This window comes from Oryctolagus cuniculus, chromosome 20 (assembly GCF_964237555.1).
Source record: "Oryctolagus cuniculus chromosome 20, mOryCun1.1, whole genome shotgun sequence".
In the NCBI taxonomy this organism is placed as follows: Eukaryota; Metazoa; Chordata; class Mammalia; order Lagomorpha; family Leporidae; genus Oryctolagus; species Oryctolagus cuniculus.
Window position 1 is genome coordinate 17526367 of NC_091451.1, and position 16693 is coordinate 17543059.

The 16693-nt window shown below is 42.2% G+C and overlaps 2 protein-coding genes across 23 annotated transcripts in view; one reads left to right on the forward strand and one right to left on the reverse strand.

Annotated features, from left to right (window-relative positions):
- Window positions 1-16693, reverse strand: part of LOC108175891 (serine/threonine-protein kinase MARK2) — a 657969-nt gene that overhangs the window by 254435 nt on the left and 386841 nt on the right. The window lies entirely within an intron of this gene.
- The window catches only part of SIPA1L1 (signal induced proliferation associated 1 like 1), a 429087-nt gene that overhangs the window by 107234 nt on the left and 305160 nt on the right, over window positions 1-16693 (forward strand). For all 17 annotated transcript variants that reach the window (XM_051826282.2, XM_051826275.2, XM_051826274.2 and 14 more), the window contains one exon: window positions 6885-6951. The gene's annotated coding sequence lies outside the window, so the exon portion shown is untranslated. The remainder of the gene's footprint in view (window positions 1-6884; window positions 6952-16693) is intronic.

Genomic DNA, 16693 nt, shown 5'->3' on the forward strand with positions numbered 1-16693 from the left:
GCTAAAGGTGACTTCTGCTGACAGGGAAAAGCCTTATGATGAAGATAATAAATCCATTTAGCTTCTAGTATACACATTGTTAGGGACTTAATGATTACAGGAGCGGAACTGTCTTCTCTTTATCACTACTTCTGCCTTTTTGTAGCCACTTCATTTGCTGACTCTGTGTAGAAAGTTTATGCTTAGACTTGCAGTAAAAGGAGAACTAAGAAATAATCTTAACAAATGGAGCTCAGAGAACCGCTGGTACGTGCCTCTCTCAGAAGAATGCTTTTTTGTGTCTTCATGAGTTCTCAAACCTATTAAAGCTGAGAAACGAAGCCTTGCGCAGTAGTTAGTTACCTCAGCAACAGTAAGTGAGGTGAGCATTGGAGGATTGACCTTTTAAAGAGCCAGATTGAGCCGGCGCCGTGGCTCAATAGGCTAATCCTCCACCTTGCGGCGCCGGCACACCGGGTTCTAGTCCCGGTTGGGGCGCCGGATTCTGTCCCGGTTGCCCCTCTTCCAGGCCAGCTCTCTGCTATGGCCAGGGAGTGCAGTGGAGGATGGCCCAGGTGCTTGGGCCCTGCACCCCATGGGAGACCAGGAAAAGCACCTGGCTCCTGGCTCCTGCCAGGATCAGCGCGGTGCGCCGGCTGCAGCGGCGGCCATTGGAGGGTGAACCAGCGGCAAAGGAAGACCTTTCTCTCTGTCTCTCTCTCACTGTCCACTCTGCCTGTCAAAAAAAAAAAAAAAAAAAAAAAAAAAAAAAAAAAAAAAAAAAAAAAAAAAAAAGAGCCAGATTGATTTTTACCCAAATTCATTAGGTAGGAATTTATGAAGAAACTCTTCAGTGTGTTTTAAGGTTTTCCCTTTTTCAAGGTCAAAGTAATACATTTTTTTCTAGATCTTAATTTTGTTTTTGGAGCTGGTATATTCTCCCATAATTTTTGGTTGATAATTACTAGTTGTGTTTTTGATAGTTTAACCTTGATGCAGGAGAATAAAAAAAGAAGTGCCTATGGGTTAATCTGCTCGGTTTGTCGTTTTTGTTCATGTATTCTTGAGGATAACTTGTCTTTCTAATGCCAGATGCTGATTTCATTAGCATCTGATGACTTTTTATTAAGTATAAAAAGTTTTAGGAAAAAATCCACAGAACCTTGTCCTGCGTGTTTGTTCAGTCCCTTCTTTTGTTATCTAGTATGATTTATTTTTCCTTGTGACACTGCATTCTGGTTGAAATACTGTCATAAGTCCATTAAAATCATTAACTACTATTCTTGGGACCAGAAAAATGTGCTTTTTGTGTTCAGAGGATGATTTTACATATCTTAACCTTGCTACACTGTGGGTCATGTTAGGATACAACATGGTATTTTGGCAATTGTTGTAGTTTAGTTTTTGAATCATCATGTACATGTCCTTTATTTCTTTTGTGGTATTTCTTTGTGTGGCTTGGGTCTAGAATTTTCCTTTTTTGGAAAGAAAAGGTTGACAGAAGAGGAAGATGGGGTTTAGCAGGTTTATTTAGTTAGTTAGTTAGAGGGAGACAGGGAAGGGCTGGGCTTAAAATTTTGATTATATTCCACTAGCAATGGCAGAACTTAATACTAGTTTAAAGATAGTGTTAGAAAGGGTGAACTTAATTTACAAAATCAGCAGAGCCAAGCCTGAGACTTTTCCAGGTGCCATGAGTTGCTAATTAATAGTTTTAATGGACTCTGGCACTATTTCAGCCAAAAATGCAGTTAGAATACAGTTTTTCATAGTTTAAAAAGTTTTCATTTATTTTCACTTTATTTGAAAGACAAACAGAGAGAGCAAGCTAGTGAGTGATATCTTCTGTCTGCTGCCTCACCCCCCAAATGCCATTAACAACTAGGGCTAGGGCTCACCGAAACCCGGAGCCTGTAACTCCATTCAGGTCTTCCGTATGGGTGACAGGGACACAAGTATTTACCTACTGCCTTCAAGGGTGCATATTAGCAGGAAACTAGAATTGAACACGCAGGCAGGAATTTCTTTTTTTCTTTTAAGTCGTATTTTATTTATTTGAAAGGCAGAGTGACAAAGAGAGAAAGAGGGCAGAGAATGCACTCCCATCTGCTGGTTCACATCTGTGGACTCACTCCCTAAATGGTCCCAACAATCAGGGCTGAGACAGGCCAAAGCCAGCCTGGAACTCCAGCCGGCTCTCCCACGTGAGTGGCAGGGGCCCAGGTGCTTGTGCCATCACCTGCTGCTCTCCCAGGTGCAGTAGCTGGGAGATGGATCAGAAGTAGAACGGCTGGGACTTAGAGCAGTACTGTGCTGTTGAATGCTGCTGTGGCAGGTGGTGGCTTAACCCACAGCACCACAATGCCAGCCCCCCAGATCACAGTTTCTAAATGCCATTTTCCTTCTAAAATGGCAAGCATTATTGGAATAGAAAAGTTTCTTTATGGCAGCCATCAAAGAATAATTTTATCTGGGCAAGAAGTATCAATGGATACTAAAAGGTCTGGGTGAAAGTTCGTTGAGTAATAGGGTATTTCTGTAGTTTTAAAATGTCACCCTGCACAATACTTAGTACAACGGGAGAAGGACTAACTGTGTATGGGGAATTGTGGCCTACACCAGCAGAATCAAGTGATGCAAATGAACATTACCAGAGAAAAATTTAGAAATAGTGTACTGCCTATAGGATGTAGTAACAGGAACATTTAGTTCTATGATATTCCTACTGGAAATTTGCAACTTGAATCTAATCCTAAGGAAACATTAGACAAACCAAAATTAAGGAACATTTTACAAAATTGGCCTGATATCTTCAGAATTGTCAACATTATGAAAATTCATGGAAATCTGAGGAGTTCTTCCAGATTGAAGTAGACTAATGACATATGAAAACCAAGTGCAATGTGACATCCTGGACTGGAACTTTCACTAAAATGCACAATACTGGGAGGAATTCAAGAAAGGTCTCTGAAGCAGATGGTGATACCATTAGTGTTAATTTCTGGATTTTGACAGTCATTATTTTAATTTTAAGAAAGAATACCTTTGTCTATAGAAATCACTAAACTTGGTGCAACAAGCCATCCATCATATTTGCTGTTTACTCCCAAGTATTCGGGTGAAAAGTTGACTTGGTTGTTAAAATAAAATAAAACAACCCCTCTTGCTAAACGAGGTGGCCAGAATTGATGACTTGGGGCCAGTGTTGTTGTGACACAGCAGGATAAGCTGCTGCCTGAGATGCTGGTATCCCATATCTCAGAGCACCTGTTTAAGTCCGGGCTGTCCGTTTCTGATCCAGCTTGCTGCTAATGCACCTGGGGAAGCAGCGGAAGATGGCCCAGGTATTTGAGCACCTGCCACCCATGCGGGAGACCCAGATGGAGTTCTAGAGTCCTGGCTTCAGCCTTGCCCAGCCCCTGTTGTTACAGCTATTTCGATAGTGTACCAGTAGATGGAACATCTCTCCCTGTCACTGCCTTTCAAATAAGTAAATCTTAAAAAAAGTTGGTGATGTTAAAGAAATTTTCCTTTGTGGACTGTCCTGTCTTGCAGCTGTCTTACCAGTGTGGCTTCCTGTTAAATCTTGATTGCTCTTCTGTACGCTGGTTTTTATTTTTTATTAGAGAGAGTCAGCAAATACACACCAGTGAGCATGCTCCCATCTGCCAGTTTGCTACCCAAATGCCTGCAGCAGGCTGGGTTGGTGGCCTCAAAGCTTGGAGCTGGGAACTCAATACAGGTCTCCCGCCATGGGTGGCAGGGGTGCAGTTGCTTGAGCCATTACTGATCCCTCTTGAGATCTGCATTAGCAGGAAGCTGAGGGCCTCAGGAACTGGGACCCACACCCAGGCCCTTCTTTGTGGGACCTGTGCATCCTGATGGGTGAACCACTAATCCGAACGCCCACCCCATGTCTTTAAAGTATTTGTGCTCCTCTTGCTAATAGGCTCTTTCTGTGCTCATGATGTCTTTCCTTCATCTGTGTTTTGCCTCTGTGACAAACTGCTTCTTTGAATAGCATGTGTGGTTTACAAAAATCGGGCACTTTGCTGTTCTGCAATTCAGTGATGGCGCTGTATTTAATTGTGACTTTGTGCATTCTATTCCTCACGGTTCACTGGTGAGCTTTTTCTCACCACACTGTGTCTACACGGTATTTAGTATGTTTCAGTAGGCTTTTAGTTTACTTCCTGTACTTGGGCTGATTGATGGCTTAGAATTCAGACTTTTCAGAAAGTATAAGCAGGGTTAGGGGAAATTGGTGGATGGAATGCTGTATAATTATGACCAAATCATAATTTGGTCAGCTCATGTTTGTGTGTGGGAATGGTTAGCTTCAGGCGATTAGGACGAAACATATTAGGAACAAACTGGGCCTAACCCAGACATTTGTGCAGCCTGTCTGAGGAGTGGGGAGAAGGCTTGTGGTCAGAGCTGCCTTCTGTGTATGAGAACAGCAGGTGAGAATTGTCTGTGTGGTGGAACCTGTGCTTTCCTTTGGCACAGAGAATCATGGGTTAAAGACAATGCATGAGCCCCACGCCATACCTTTCTGTGGTGGGACTAACTCCACCTCAGGGCGGGAGACAGACTTCTTAACAGCTACGCTGATGTGAATGGTGGAGGAAAAGAGCTTTTGGAAGCCCAGAGGTGTGGATAGATGGCACTCAGTACACGCCCACACACAGCTTTTTTCTGCATTGTGTTGTTTTCAGGGTGCCCTCATGGTGTAGACAGCCTTCTCCCTGTTTGACAGGAAATTGAGCAGCCTTTTTTTTTTTGGAACAGAATATATTTCACTGCCTGGGGCGCATGGGCAGAATGAAGTGTTTTGAAATTTTAAGTTTTCATTTGAAGGCCCATTCAAATCTAGGAACGGTGGTGCTTGTGGGCCTTCCTGTCTTGGAGCCCCGGGTGGATATCAGGAAGTCGTCTTTGGCGGGGTCATTGCTGGGGCTCTAGATGAGAGCTCTCCCCCCTGGTTGTCATCTTTCTCTTGTTGAAGGGGCAGTAGGCTCAGCTGATTTTTCCATCACCATTTGTTGTAGGCACAGCTTTCAGGGAAGGTCCCAGAGGCGAGGGTGGGAATTCCAGGTTAGAGACCTGCCTCCGCCGCCTGCGCCTCTCTATTTCCTGCCCTAGATCCTCTTGCTTCCCGGGGTAGTTGTGTGTGATAGAGTCTGATTTGGGCAGTTGCTGTATACCACCGAGGATTCAGAGGAGAAAACAGAGTTTAATTTGAATTAACCAATTAGCCACATATGGAAATCTTGCCCAATTAGAATAGAGTCATTCTGATGCAATCTAAATGTGTTCATAACTCCTATCCTTTTACTTGAGTTTAATATTTGCATGCTTATTCATGTACCTAAGAGGATTACAAGTGCAGATCAGCTGCCAGGCATGCCTTCTTTGACTAATTAACTAGTTATAGCTCATTAATTAATATTAAAAAAAACCCAAGGCATGTATTTTGAACATTACAAATTTCTTCACCCATTCTGTGGGTGTAGTCTGTAGGCACATCGTCTAAAAGCTGCATGTTTTGTTGGCTGGGATGTCTGACTCTCAGAATATCATGGACAGATTTCTTTCCCATGTAGTTTTATTCTGAAACTACATATCTTCCTTCAGAGTCTTCAAAACATTCATAGAAAATTTGTATTATGAAAAATCTATGCATAAATTTAAAAAAATTTTTGCACTAAAATAAAGTTTGAATTCTGTTTTCCCATGGACTTTCTTGAGTACTCTCCGGTCATAGTGCAGGAACATAATAGGCCTTGGCAAGTCGGGTTTTGAATGTAGTTCAAGCACCTTTCGAAGTGCCTTTGTATTTGGCTGAATAAAAGACGGGAATCCTAAGGCACTGGGTGACAGGCTGAGAAGAGGAGCTTCGTCTGTTGTCTTCAACAGGAACCTCAAGTAGCTGTGAGAGAAACTTGAGTTCCGGTGATTCTTAATCTTCTCAGCCTCCATTTCAGATGACTGGCAACAAGGCTTGACAATTACTGTAGTGTCAAACAGTGTTTAACCTCAGCAAACGTTAAGGAATTAATTTCTTGGAAGCTCCTCTGGACACGTGCCGTGTGATTTATTTTAATATTTTTAGAAATAGATATAGATACTCCAAATCATTACTGATGGGTATGTGCCTTTGATCTTTAAGAAACTTGGTGTTGATAGGAAAACACTTCTTGACTGTGATGGGAGCCTGTTCGCTCTCTGAAGTAGACCGTGTGAGAATCAGTGAGATTTCTGTCTAATTAGAATGTCTGGTTGCTTTGGAACAGGGTTTCTGGGTCTCACCACTGCTATTGTTTTGGGCTGGGTAATTGCTTGTTGTTGGGTGCTGTCCCAAGTGTTGCTATTTTGCAGTGTCACTGGCTTCTACCCTTAGATGCCCAGAGCATATCCCCTTCCCAACTGTGACAGCAGAAATGACTGCAGACCTTGGCAGAGTTCCTGGGTGGATAGAATCTCCCCCTGTTGAGGACTGCCTTGCAGTAATGGTTCTGGAGGCAGGCGAAGGACCAAGCACATCAGCCACTTTGTGGGGGCTTTATCCAGGCTCCTAGGGTCCTCCCCACACTTCTTGAACAGATTATGGGGCGGGATGGGTAGGGGATAGGGATAGGTCCTGGAACAGCAGTCTCCCTAAAGATTGAATATCCAGTTTAAAAATCTGATGTTTACTGGGGAACAGTTGTTGGTTGACTTAAATTTAAATATGTATTGAAATGCACATAAAGAAATTATGCATTAAAGGGTTTTGGAAGTAAAGTTTTATAATTTGATTTATGGCAGTGATCTTTTGTCATTATTTATACGAACTACAATTTTGTGCTTTTCAAAAATTGAAAACAACTCATACACTAAAGTTCATGATTATTTTTATTTAGGTTTGAGAGATTACCTCATGTTGGACTTCAAAAGCAAGACTGACTGCAAACTTTGAAGTGTGATAAGGTGAGTTGGTGGATTAATAACAGAGGGGAATATCACTCAAACTCTGATTCTTATAAGACCTGCTGTTTTTAGCTGAATTAGATTTTTTTTCCCCAATGTGAGTGCTGTATTTCTTCCGATTGGCTTTCCCTTTTTGTTTTATTACAGAGAGGCAGAAATGGAAAAGAAGATAGGAAAGGCTTGTTTAGTTTTTGTGGTTGATTTTTGCATTCAATAGTGGCGTCTTTATGGATAAAATAGTTCAGTTCTTTTTCTGGCCACTTAAGAAGCATGTTTTCTGCTATCTGTTTATTCCATGATAAAGTGTTAAAAATTCTTCTGTGTTTTAAAAAAATCTTATGGAAATTAATACTTCAGCCCATGTCCCAACCAAGAATCGTGCTAATTCTTAGGTATTGCTGCATAATTTGGAATGCCAGGTTTAAGCCAACCTGTGAAGAGATGTTTGAATGATTAACTTTGACTGACATTTGCTGAAGTTGTATTACTGTTTATCTTACAGCAGTTGAACTTGATTACTCCTAGGCAGAAATAGAGTTCTGTTCTAGGACTGTCCTAAGATTTTAGTGAACATTTCTCAGACATTTGAATCAACTGTAAAAGGGCTCTCTCTTATTGAGAAAAATAGCAGCTTAATTTAGATTGAAGGGGACATTTTTCTACAGGGCGAAAATCCTGCAATATGTTAAGTTCTAAAATGCAGATAACACTAGAGGTCTAGGGTTGCATAGGTCTCTGGTTTTGTTACTTTTAACTTAACCTTGATCTCAGCCAGATGCTGAAACAAAGACTTTGGGATTTTCCTTATCTGCTGCATTGGCAGGAGAAAATTGCCTAAGGAGTCAGCTCTTCTGGAGGTCTGCATCCTATAAAGGACAGTCAAGGTTATCTGAGCATCTCCCCTCCATAAACCTTTGTACAGAGCTTATGGCTTCTTTTCTGAAGCCTGCTGGGTAATTGGAGCACTGCTTTCAAAGTGGCTTTTTATTTCTGACCTTTCCTTGAATTTCAGTAAGAGAAATTGGGGAATGATTATCTCGGAAAATGTTTTTAAAGTACATTAGGATTCTTTCCTGGCTGCATTTATTTGAGCATTTCTAGCATCATTTTTTTTAATTTTATTTTATTTTTGGACAGGCAGAGTGGATAGTGTGAGAGAGAGACAGAGAGAAAGGTCTTCCTTTTTGCCGTTGGTTCACCCTCCAATGGCCGCCGCGGCCGGCACGCTGCGGCTGGCACACCGCGCTGATCCGATGGCAGGAGCCAGGTGCTTCTCCTGGTCTCCCATGGGGTGCAGGGCCCAAGGACTTGGGCCATCCTCCACTGCACTCCCTGGCCACAGCAGAGAGCTGGCCTGGAAGAGGGGCAGCTGGGACAGAATCCAGCGCCCTGACCAGGACTAGAACCCGGTGTGCCGGTGCCGCAAGGCGGAGGATTAGCCTAGTGAGCCGCGGCGCCGGCCTCCAGCATCATTCTTTAAAGAATGGAATCCAAGTTGGCTTTCAAGTAAAATTTTTAGATTTTTATAATTTTTAGCCATTTGAAGAGCGCAGGTGTGTGTATGTGTGTGTGTGAAGCAACACAACTGTAGAGCCGTCTTTGAGGTCCATCAGGAGTTGCTCAGTGGGGAAGTGAGCAGTCCTCGAGATAGCTGCGTGAGGCAGCTGCTGCTGCAAGAGGAGGGAGAAGTTGGTGCATGTTACTGAGCGCCCGCTGGTTTTCACCTCCATTTTCGTAGTTGTTTTCAAGATGAACTTTTTTTCCCTCCTGAATACTTGTGTGTTAGAGGGATCATATGCACCTTCAGTGCTGTCCCAGTGTGTCCTACGGTATATCAAACACTTTTAAAGAAGGATGTCTGCTATCTGATAGACTTGAATATGATGGTTCTTAGCTAGGACCTTAGGATCCAGATAGTTCCATGAGAGCACGCACTTTCTGATGTCACAGCAGCTCCGCCTTGTCTTTTGAAGTGTCCTCTAGTTTACTAGCCCCCTGGGCACTGAAGTCATTTCTTGGAATGGCAGTGATAGCTGAGGCTGTGAGCCAGGGAAGGTGTGCAGGTGGTAGATCAGGGTCGAGTCCCCACTGCGTACTGGGATATGCGCAGGCAGCAGAGGAGGCAGGCCTCCCTGGAGCAGCTTGGCTTTCCTGGATGCTCTCTGCTTGAGGAGTACCTAAAGCAAAAGCCTATAAAGATCAAGAAAAGACTCCAAAACCTTAAATTGTTCTGAGTATTTTAGTAAATTTGTCAACTTTATTATTTATTTATTTATTTTTAAAGATTTATTTTATAGCCTACAGAACTGTGTTGTGACCATTCCTCATTTTTGAAGGCTGCTGTGTGCCTTCTCTCTTCTTTAGGCACAAGTTTTTATCACTAAATTATTTTCTTTATGTTTTCTAGGTATAAGAAAAGAGAACAAAGTTTCACATCAAATAGATATGTGATTATTTGGATGAGTTACAGAGAGAGGTAGAGACAGAGAGGTCTTCCATTCCGCTGGTTCACTCTCCAGATGGCCGCAATGGCTGGAGATGTGCCGATCCGAAGCCAGGAGCCAAGAGCTTCTCCCGGGTCTCCCGTGTGAGTGCAGAGGCCCAAGGACTTGGGCCATCTTCCACTGCTATCCCAGGCCATAGCAGAGAGCTGGATCGGAAGAGGAGCAGCTGGGACTAGAACTGGAGCCCACATGGGATGCTGGTGCTTCAGGCCAGGGTGTTAACCCACTGCCCCACAGCGCTGGCCTCAATTTTATTATTTTTTGACTGCATTTTTCTAGGACATAAATACTGAATAAAGCATACCTTATTCTTTTGTAAAAAACCTTCTTTTAAAATTGTATTTATCTTCATTTTGCTTGAAAGAGAAATAGAGAAATCTTGGCATCTGCTGATTCATTTCCCAAATGCCTACAATAGCTGGGCCTGGCCACGCCAAAGCCAGGAGCCTGGAACTCAGTAGGGGCCTCCCTTGCAGGTAACAGGGAGCCATGGTGACTTGAGACACCACATGCTATCTCCCAGGGTGTGCAGTAGCAGGAAAGCTGGGCAGGAAGTGGAGGCAGGAATCCAACCAGGCACTTCTGTATGGCATGTCGGTGTCCTAATTAGTGTCTCAGCTGCTGGGTCAAGTGCCTGCCCCAGCAAGCTGTAGTCTTTTACTTTTTCTTTTTTTTTTTTTAAGATTTATTTATTTATTTGAAAGTCAGAGTTACACAGAGAGAGGAGAAAGAGAGAGAGAGGTCTTCCATCCGCTGGTTCACTCCCCAGTTAGCCGCAATGACCAGAGCTGGGCTGATCCGAAGCCAGGAGCCAGCATCTTCTTCATGGTCTCCCATGTGGGTGCAGTGGCCCAAGCACTTAAGCCGTCCTCTACTGCTTTCCCATGCCGTAGCAGAGAGCTGGATCGGAAGTGGAGCAACTGGGACTCGAACCAGTGCTCATATGGGATGCCGGCACTGCAGACAGTGCTTCTATCTGCTACGCCATAGCGCCAGCACCACATGCTTTATTCTTTTTATTTGAGAGGTAGAGTTACAGACAGTGAGAGGGAGAGACAGAGAGAGAGAGGTCTTCCTTCCATTGGTTCACTCCACAAATGGCTGCAATGGCCGGAGCTGCGCTGATGCCAGGAGCCAGGTGCCTTCTCCTGGCCTCCCACTCGGGTGCAGGAGCCCAAGGACCCAGGCCATCTTCCACTGCTTTCCCAGGCCATAGCAGAGAGCTGGACTGGAAGTGGAGTAGCCGGGACTAGAACCATTGCCGCAGGCAACCCACTGTGTCATGGCGCCGGCCCCCACGTGCTTTATTCTTAAAAATTTTTTTAAATTTATAAATTCTTTCTAAATACCCAGCCACTGAATTGATAGTGATCTCTGACTGAATTATGTCCTTTTTTAGTCTTGTTTTAGATTTTGCAATTTAAATACTGTAATTTAAATTTTGTAATTAAAATACTTGAATTCTGCAACGAATACTTTTTTATGGAATTAAAAATAAGCTTGTTTTGATACAAAATTTTTGAAATCTTCATGCATACTTTTTTCATAATATGCATTTTTCATGAACTTTCTTAAAGGGAATAAATTTCATTTTTTAAAAAGATTTATTTATTTATTTGAAAGAGAGGGAGAGACAGAGGAAGAGAGAGAGAGTGAGGGAGAGAGCGAGGTCTTCCATCTACTGGTTCCTTCCCCAAGTGTCTGCAACCCTTGAGCCAGGAGCCAGGTGCTTCATGTGGGTCACCCACATGAGTGATAGGAACCCTAATACTTGGACCATTTTCTTCTGCTTTTCCTAGGCCATTAGCAGGGAGATGGATCTGAAGTAGAGCAACTAGGACTTTTACTGGCACCCATATGGGATGCCATTGTTGCAGGTGATGGCTACCTGCTGCGCCACAATGACCACCCCCATGTATACAGTTTTAAGAATGTAATGATACTTCCCACTCCCCCCTCCCCCCCCGGTTCTACCCTCTCTTCTCCTCCCTTTTTATTTATTTATTTTTTCATTTTACTTCTAATATATGTTCTTTATGTATTAAAACATTTGAGTAGTTTTCTTAAGTATTGTATTTCTGTTTTGGATTTTCCGTTTCCTATATAGGCAGTTGTATTCACATATGTAGGTAAGATATTTAAACTTTTCTACTAATTCAGTTTGGTTATTTGCCTTTCAGCTTTATGCTTTTAATGGGAGAAAACTGACAAAATTTAAAAATATTCCCCATTTCTTTCTTTCTCTGAAAATGTAAAAGATTCACATTGATAACATTTACTTATTTGACTAATGGCATGCAAGTGTAGCACAGTAAAGTAAAGGTATTCCAACCACTCAATAGGTGTGAAGAGAAGAGGGAAAACAGAAACGCATGACACATTCTCCCGGGATCTTTTTTGGTGTTAGGGGTGGTAGTGGCAAGAAACTAAATAATCATGTAGTCTTACTGTGGCCAGCGAGATGATGGAATGACTACCAGATGGTGGGGTCATTTCAAAAACGAAAGCCTGGAAAGCATTTCTTCCTGGCCAGCTGCCAGCCTGTAGAATTGCGACCTGATTCTTGTGTCCTGAGTTGTGCCCCACCTCTTTTGTCTTCACTGTTCTGCAAAGGATGTCTTCCTTAGAACATGAGGGAATATCTATTTACGTCCAGTACAGTTTCTTCTTTAAACAGAGTCAAGTGACAAGGACAATAGATTAAATAAAAATAGAACTTTGAATATGTTAACTCCAAGAAGAAAATAACTCACGTGTGTACTAAAAAGACTTTAGGTTGTGTTGGTGAGCCTAATGGAGATTTTAGTGGCACCAAGGACCAAAAAAAGTGAAATAAGATAAATGTTGGGCAAGATTTTATTATCCAAATGCTGACTATATGTAATATAAAAATATTAAAAATGTATAGTAGCAAAGGGATGATTATAGAGTCTTCTTTTTATCTTTGGCTGTGAATAATTTGAATTGAGTTTGGCATGCCCTGAGGTCACTTTAGAATTATTTCATTGAACTTATTTATTATTTAAAGCTCTCTTCTTTGTTCTTAAAAATGAAAATTATATGAAATCCTTTGGCCTAGCAAAGGTCTTTATGGCCTACAGAACTGTCTTGTGACCATTCCTCATTTTTGAAGGCTGCTGTGTGTCTTCTCTCTTCTTTAGGCACAAGTTTTTATCACTAAATTATTTTCTTTATGTTTTCTAGATATAAGAAAAGAGAACAAAGTCTCACATCAAATAGAAAAGTTCCACTTGTTAACTCATTCTAGGGACAATGGTGATAGCAGTTTGAATCATGTTGTCTCTGGAGGAGTGCCTTATTTTAAACTACTGTTTTAAAATACTTACTTTTTCGCCCTGGATTTGTGTATATGAGATTCTCTGTAATAGTATCATATTGTAGTCCCACTTTCTGAATTGTCAAATGAATTTTAAATTTGCTAATGGGAGCAGACTTGAGCAAAAGGCCAAGGCAGGCAATCAAAAAATACAGAAGAGTGAACTTGAGCTGAGTGGATACAGATGGAGGTTGGGGTAGCAGTTGTGTAGAGTTCAGCCCAACTCCTGCTGCATCTGCTTGCCCTAAAGATAGGTGGGCAGAGCGCTTTTGAAGACGCAGATTTTGCAAGCTGTGGGTCATAGGGCGGGAAGCTTGCATTTGTCAGTTCTTCATGTTGCACTGTTGTTTGTCAGAGGGCTTGGGTAACTATTAGTGATGGTGCTGTACTTTAAAGCTTGGGCTTTAATGTTCTTCTGTAAATGTATTTTATATAGAAAAGGCAGTTGTACTTGTCTGTGCACTGTGCAAAATTCAGACCGCATGGTGGGTGAAGTCCTCCATGTGGGGAAGTCCAGTATGTTGTATTCTGGAGATTTGCATACTCCTGGGAGGAAGGTTTGATTGTGTCTTTTTGGAAAAGGTTTTTGAATAAGACAAAGCAGAGAAGAGTGCTGTAGGCTTGAGTAGTTACTGCTTACATCTGTACAACATAAGCCTTGGTCTCCAGGGAGCAGATGAAGGAAGCGTGGGGGGTGGGGGGCAGCGTTTCCTGAATGGTTGCTTGTCTCTGACGTGGCCAGCCCTGTGTTCTGCCGGTAGTAGCTTTCCTAATAACAGTGGCCCCATTGGTACTTGGGATGAGCTTTCAGTGAGTTAAATCATAAATGGTGGCTCAAAAGTGAATGGATTTCTGAACTGTTCTCAGGGAGCCCTTTAAAAATCCTGTAACTATTCTTTTCTGCTACTGACCTGTGTGTTTTTCCATTCACTTGGGAAATAAATTCTTGGAGAAGCTGACAAGATAGCATTTAACGACTGCCTTTGTATGGGGATTTTTAGGTGAGTTCTGCTGGAACTTGTAAAGCTTTTGTAGTTGCAAGAAGTGATACTCTGCCTCTTGTACTACTTGTTTTTATTCAAAATAATTTTGATGGATTTATTAAATAATTTTGATGGATTTATTAAAAGTTAATTCAGTTAAGCAAGTAATTATTGTACCACTATTATACACAGTTTTTATTTCATGTTTGCTGTAATATGAAACATGACAAAAGCCCTTTGTAATCAAGTTGTTACTCTGGAGGGAGAGTTAGAAGAAGTAAAAGAGGCGAGCATTTGGCATAGCAGTCAACGTGCTGCTTGGACGCCTGCATTCTTTATTGGAGTGCCTAGCTGCTGCCCTTCAGTTCAGCTTCCTGCTAATGCACACCCTAGGAGGCAGCAGGTGATGGCTCAGGTACTTGGGTCCTGGCCACCGACATGGAAGACCTGAATTGGTTTCTAGGTTTCTGCATGTCTACTTAAAGAGTATCATTTCTTTCTTTAGGTAACCAAATAATTGGTATTGGATAATATCCTGATGTTCCTAAAAATGCAAAGATTAACATGAAAATCATGCAATTCCCATCAAATCAATCTTCACCACCCAGAAATAAATATTCCTGTTAGTAATTTTTTTCTTAAATATATTTTTATTTATTTGTAAGGCAGACTGACAAGGAGAGGAGGAGAGATCTTTCATCTACTGGTTTATTCCCCCAGTGGCTGTAACAGCCAGTGGCTGGGCCAGGCTGAAGACAGGAGCCTGGAATTCCACCTGGGTTTCCCATGTAGGTGGCAGGGGTCTGGGGACTTGGGCCATCTTCTGTTGCTTCCTCAGGCCCATTAGCAGGGAGCTGAATTTGAAACAGAACAGCCTGGACTTGAACCAGCGCTCTAACACAGGATGCCAGCATCTCAGGTTGAGGCTTAACCCACTCTACCATAACACACAACCCTTGTTAACTCTTTTTTTTTTTTTTTAAAATACGGGGTGTGTGTGTGTGTGTGTGTGTGTGTGTATAGTGAGAATAGCAGGTTGAGCTCCCATAAGAATTCCCAACAGTTCTGTCATTTTGCCACTTTCGTTCTATCTGTGTTCTTCCTGCTTTCATGGTTGCTTTTGTTAGAGTTTTCCAGCACAACTCACATTGCATACATTTACACTATAAATACTTAAGTGAGTATGTTTGTTTTAACAGAGAAACACTAGAAAATGCTGCAGTGACATTACAGTTCACAAAATTAACAGCTATCCCTTAGTAATATCTATTAGCTAGTCATGTAAACTCTAGTCTATGTTCGGTTTTCTGTATTGTCTCAGAATTGTTGTTTTACAGTTGATTTGTTGAAATCAGGATCTAGACAGGATTTGCCTCTTTTAAATCTCTTAATCTGCAACAGTTTCCTCTTCCTTCTCTCTCTGTTTTTCCATGTAATTTGTTAAAGAAACTGGGTCATCTTGAATCAAACTACTAACATTTTATTCCTTCATTTTTGTTCTGTGTAATCATGGGTATATTTTAAAGGAAAAATTTGGATCCTATTGTGCATGTTTTATAAACTATTTTATATGCTTAATGTCTTAGTACAAACATTTCCTATTTACGCTTTTGCAATTTGTTTTTTATTTTCTGTTAAATCTTAACAGTGTTGGTAGCGAGGAACGAAAAAAATGCATTTAAATTTTACATGAATGATGTAGGAGTATGTTACAGCAACCAATTTGTCCCTCCCTCCCCTTTCCCCCCTCTTTTTCTCTCTGTTCGCTCTCTTCCTCTCTCCCTCCCTTCCTGAATCCTTGTTTTCACATGGGCAACTCTTTGGGTTGGCTATAATGAGGGGGATACAGTTTGCTCAGTGGGGAGTCCATTTCACTTTCCTGAGAATGTGGAGAAGATTGTAAGGAGATACCTGCTGGATGGTTTGCTGACAGGAACAAAAATAGGGGAGGGAATATCCAGGCACTGAGTTTCTGGAGATTTCTTACCAGAAAGGGCCCTCCTTCTTATTGTTACCATAGCTGATATTTATTAAGAAGTTAAGCCTGCATTTTCACTTACACGTGGACCACTGGTGGGAAAACATTCTTCGTGCTTAAAATGGAATGTAACTGTTTAAATTTAGTGATGTTAACCTAATTTAAACATTTCTGTGGTAAGTTCTCTTGCAGTTATTTTTATAAAGATTTAGTTGAGAGGCAGAGAGAGTGCACATGTAAACTTTCATCGACTGATTCACTCCAAAATGCCTATAGCAGCTGGAGGTGGGCTGAAGCGGAAGCTCGGAGCAGGGAACTCAATCCAGGTCTTTCATGTAGACGGTGAGGACCCAACCACATGAGCCTTCATTGTCACCCCCCCCCCCCCCCCGGGGGGGTGTATTAGTAGGAGTCTGGAATCAAGAGTTGAACCCAGATGGTCCTAATACAGGATGCAGGCGCCGTAACCAATGTCTCAGTCACTGGATGGGGAGATCACCTGTGTTCTGAAGCGTAGCCTGGAAAAAAGAATGTATATGCTCCTACTGGTAATAGATGAGCTATAGCTTCAAGTGGCCTTATAAGTAGACAAACTTTCCTGTTCTTCATTAAATAAGTCCTCAGCTTTGTTTATGCTTTTTTGTCATCTTGATTCCACATTTGCTTATTGTTTTGAGTTCTATTTGTTGCTTTTGTTCCCAAATAATTTTTCCACAATAAAATTATACACAGAGGCCGGCACCGTGGCTCACTTGGTTAATCCTCTGCCTGTGGCGCCAGCATCCCATATGGGCACCGGGTTCTAGTCCTGGTTGCTCCTCTTCCAGTCTAGCTCTCCGCTGTGGCTTGGGAGGGCAGTGGAGGATGGCCCAAGTGCTTGGGCCCCTGCACCCACATGGGAGACAGGAAGAAGCTCCTGGTTCCTGGCTTCGGATCGATG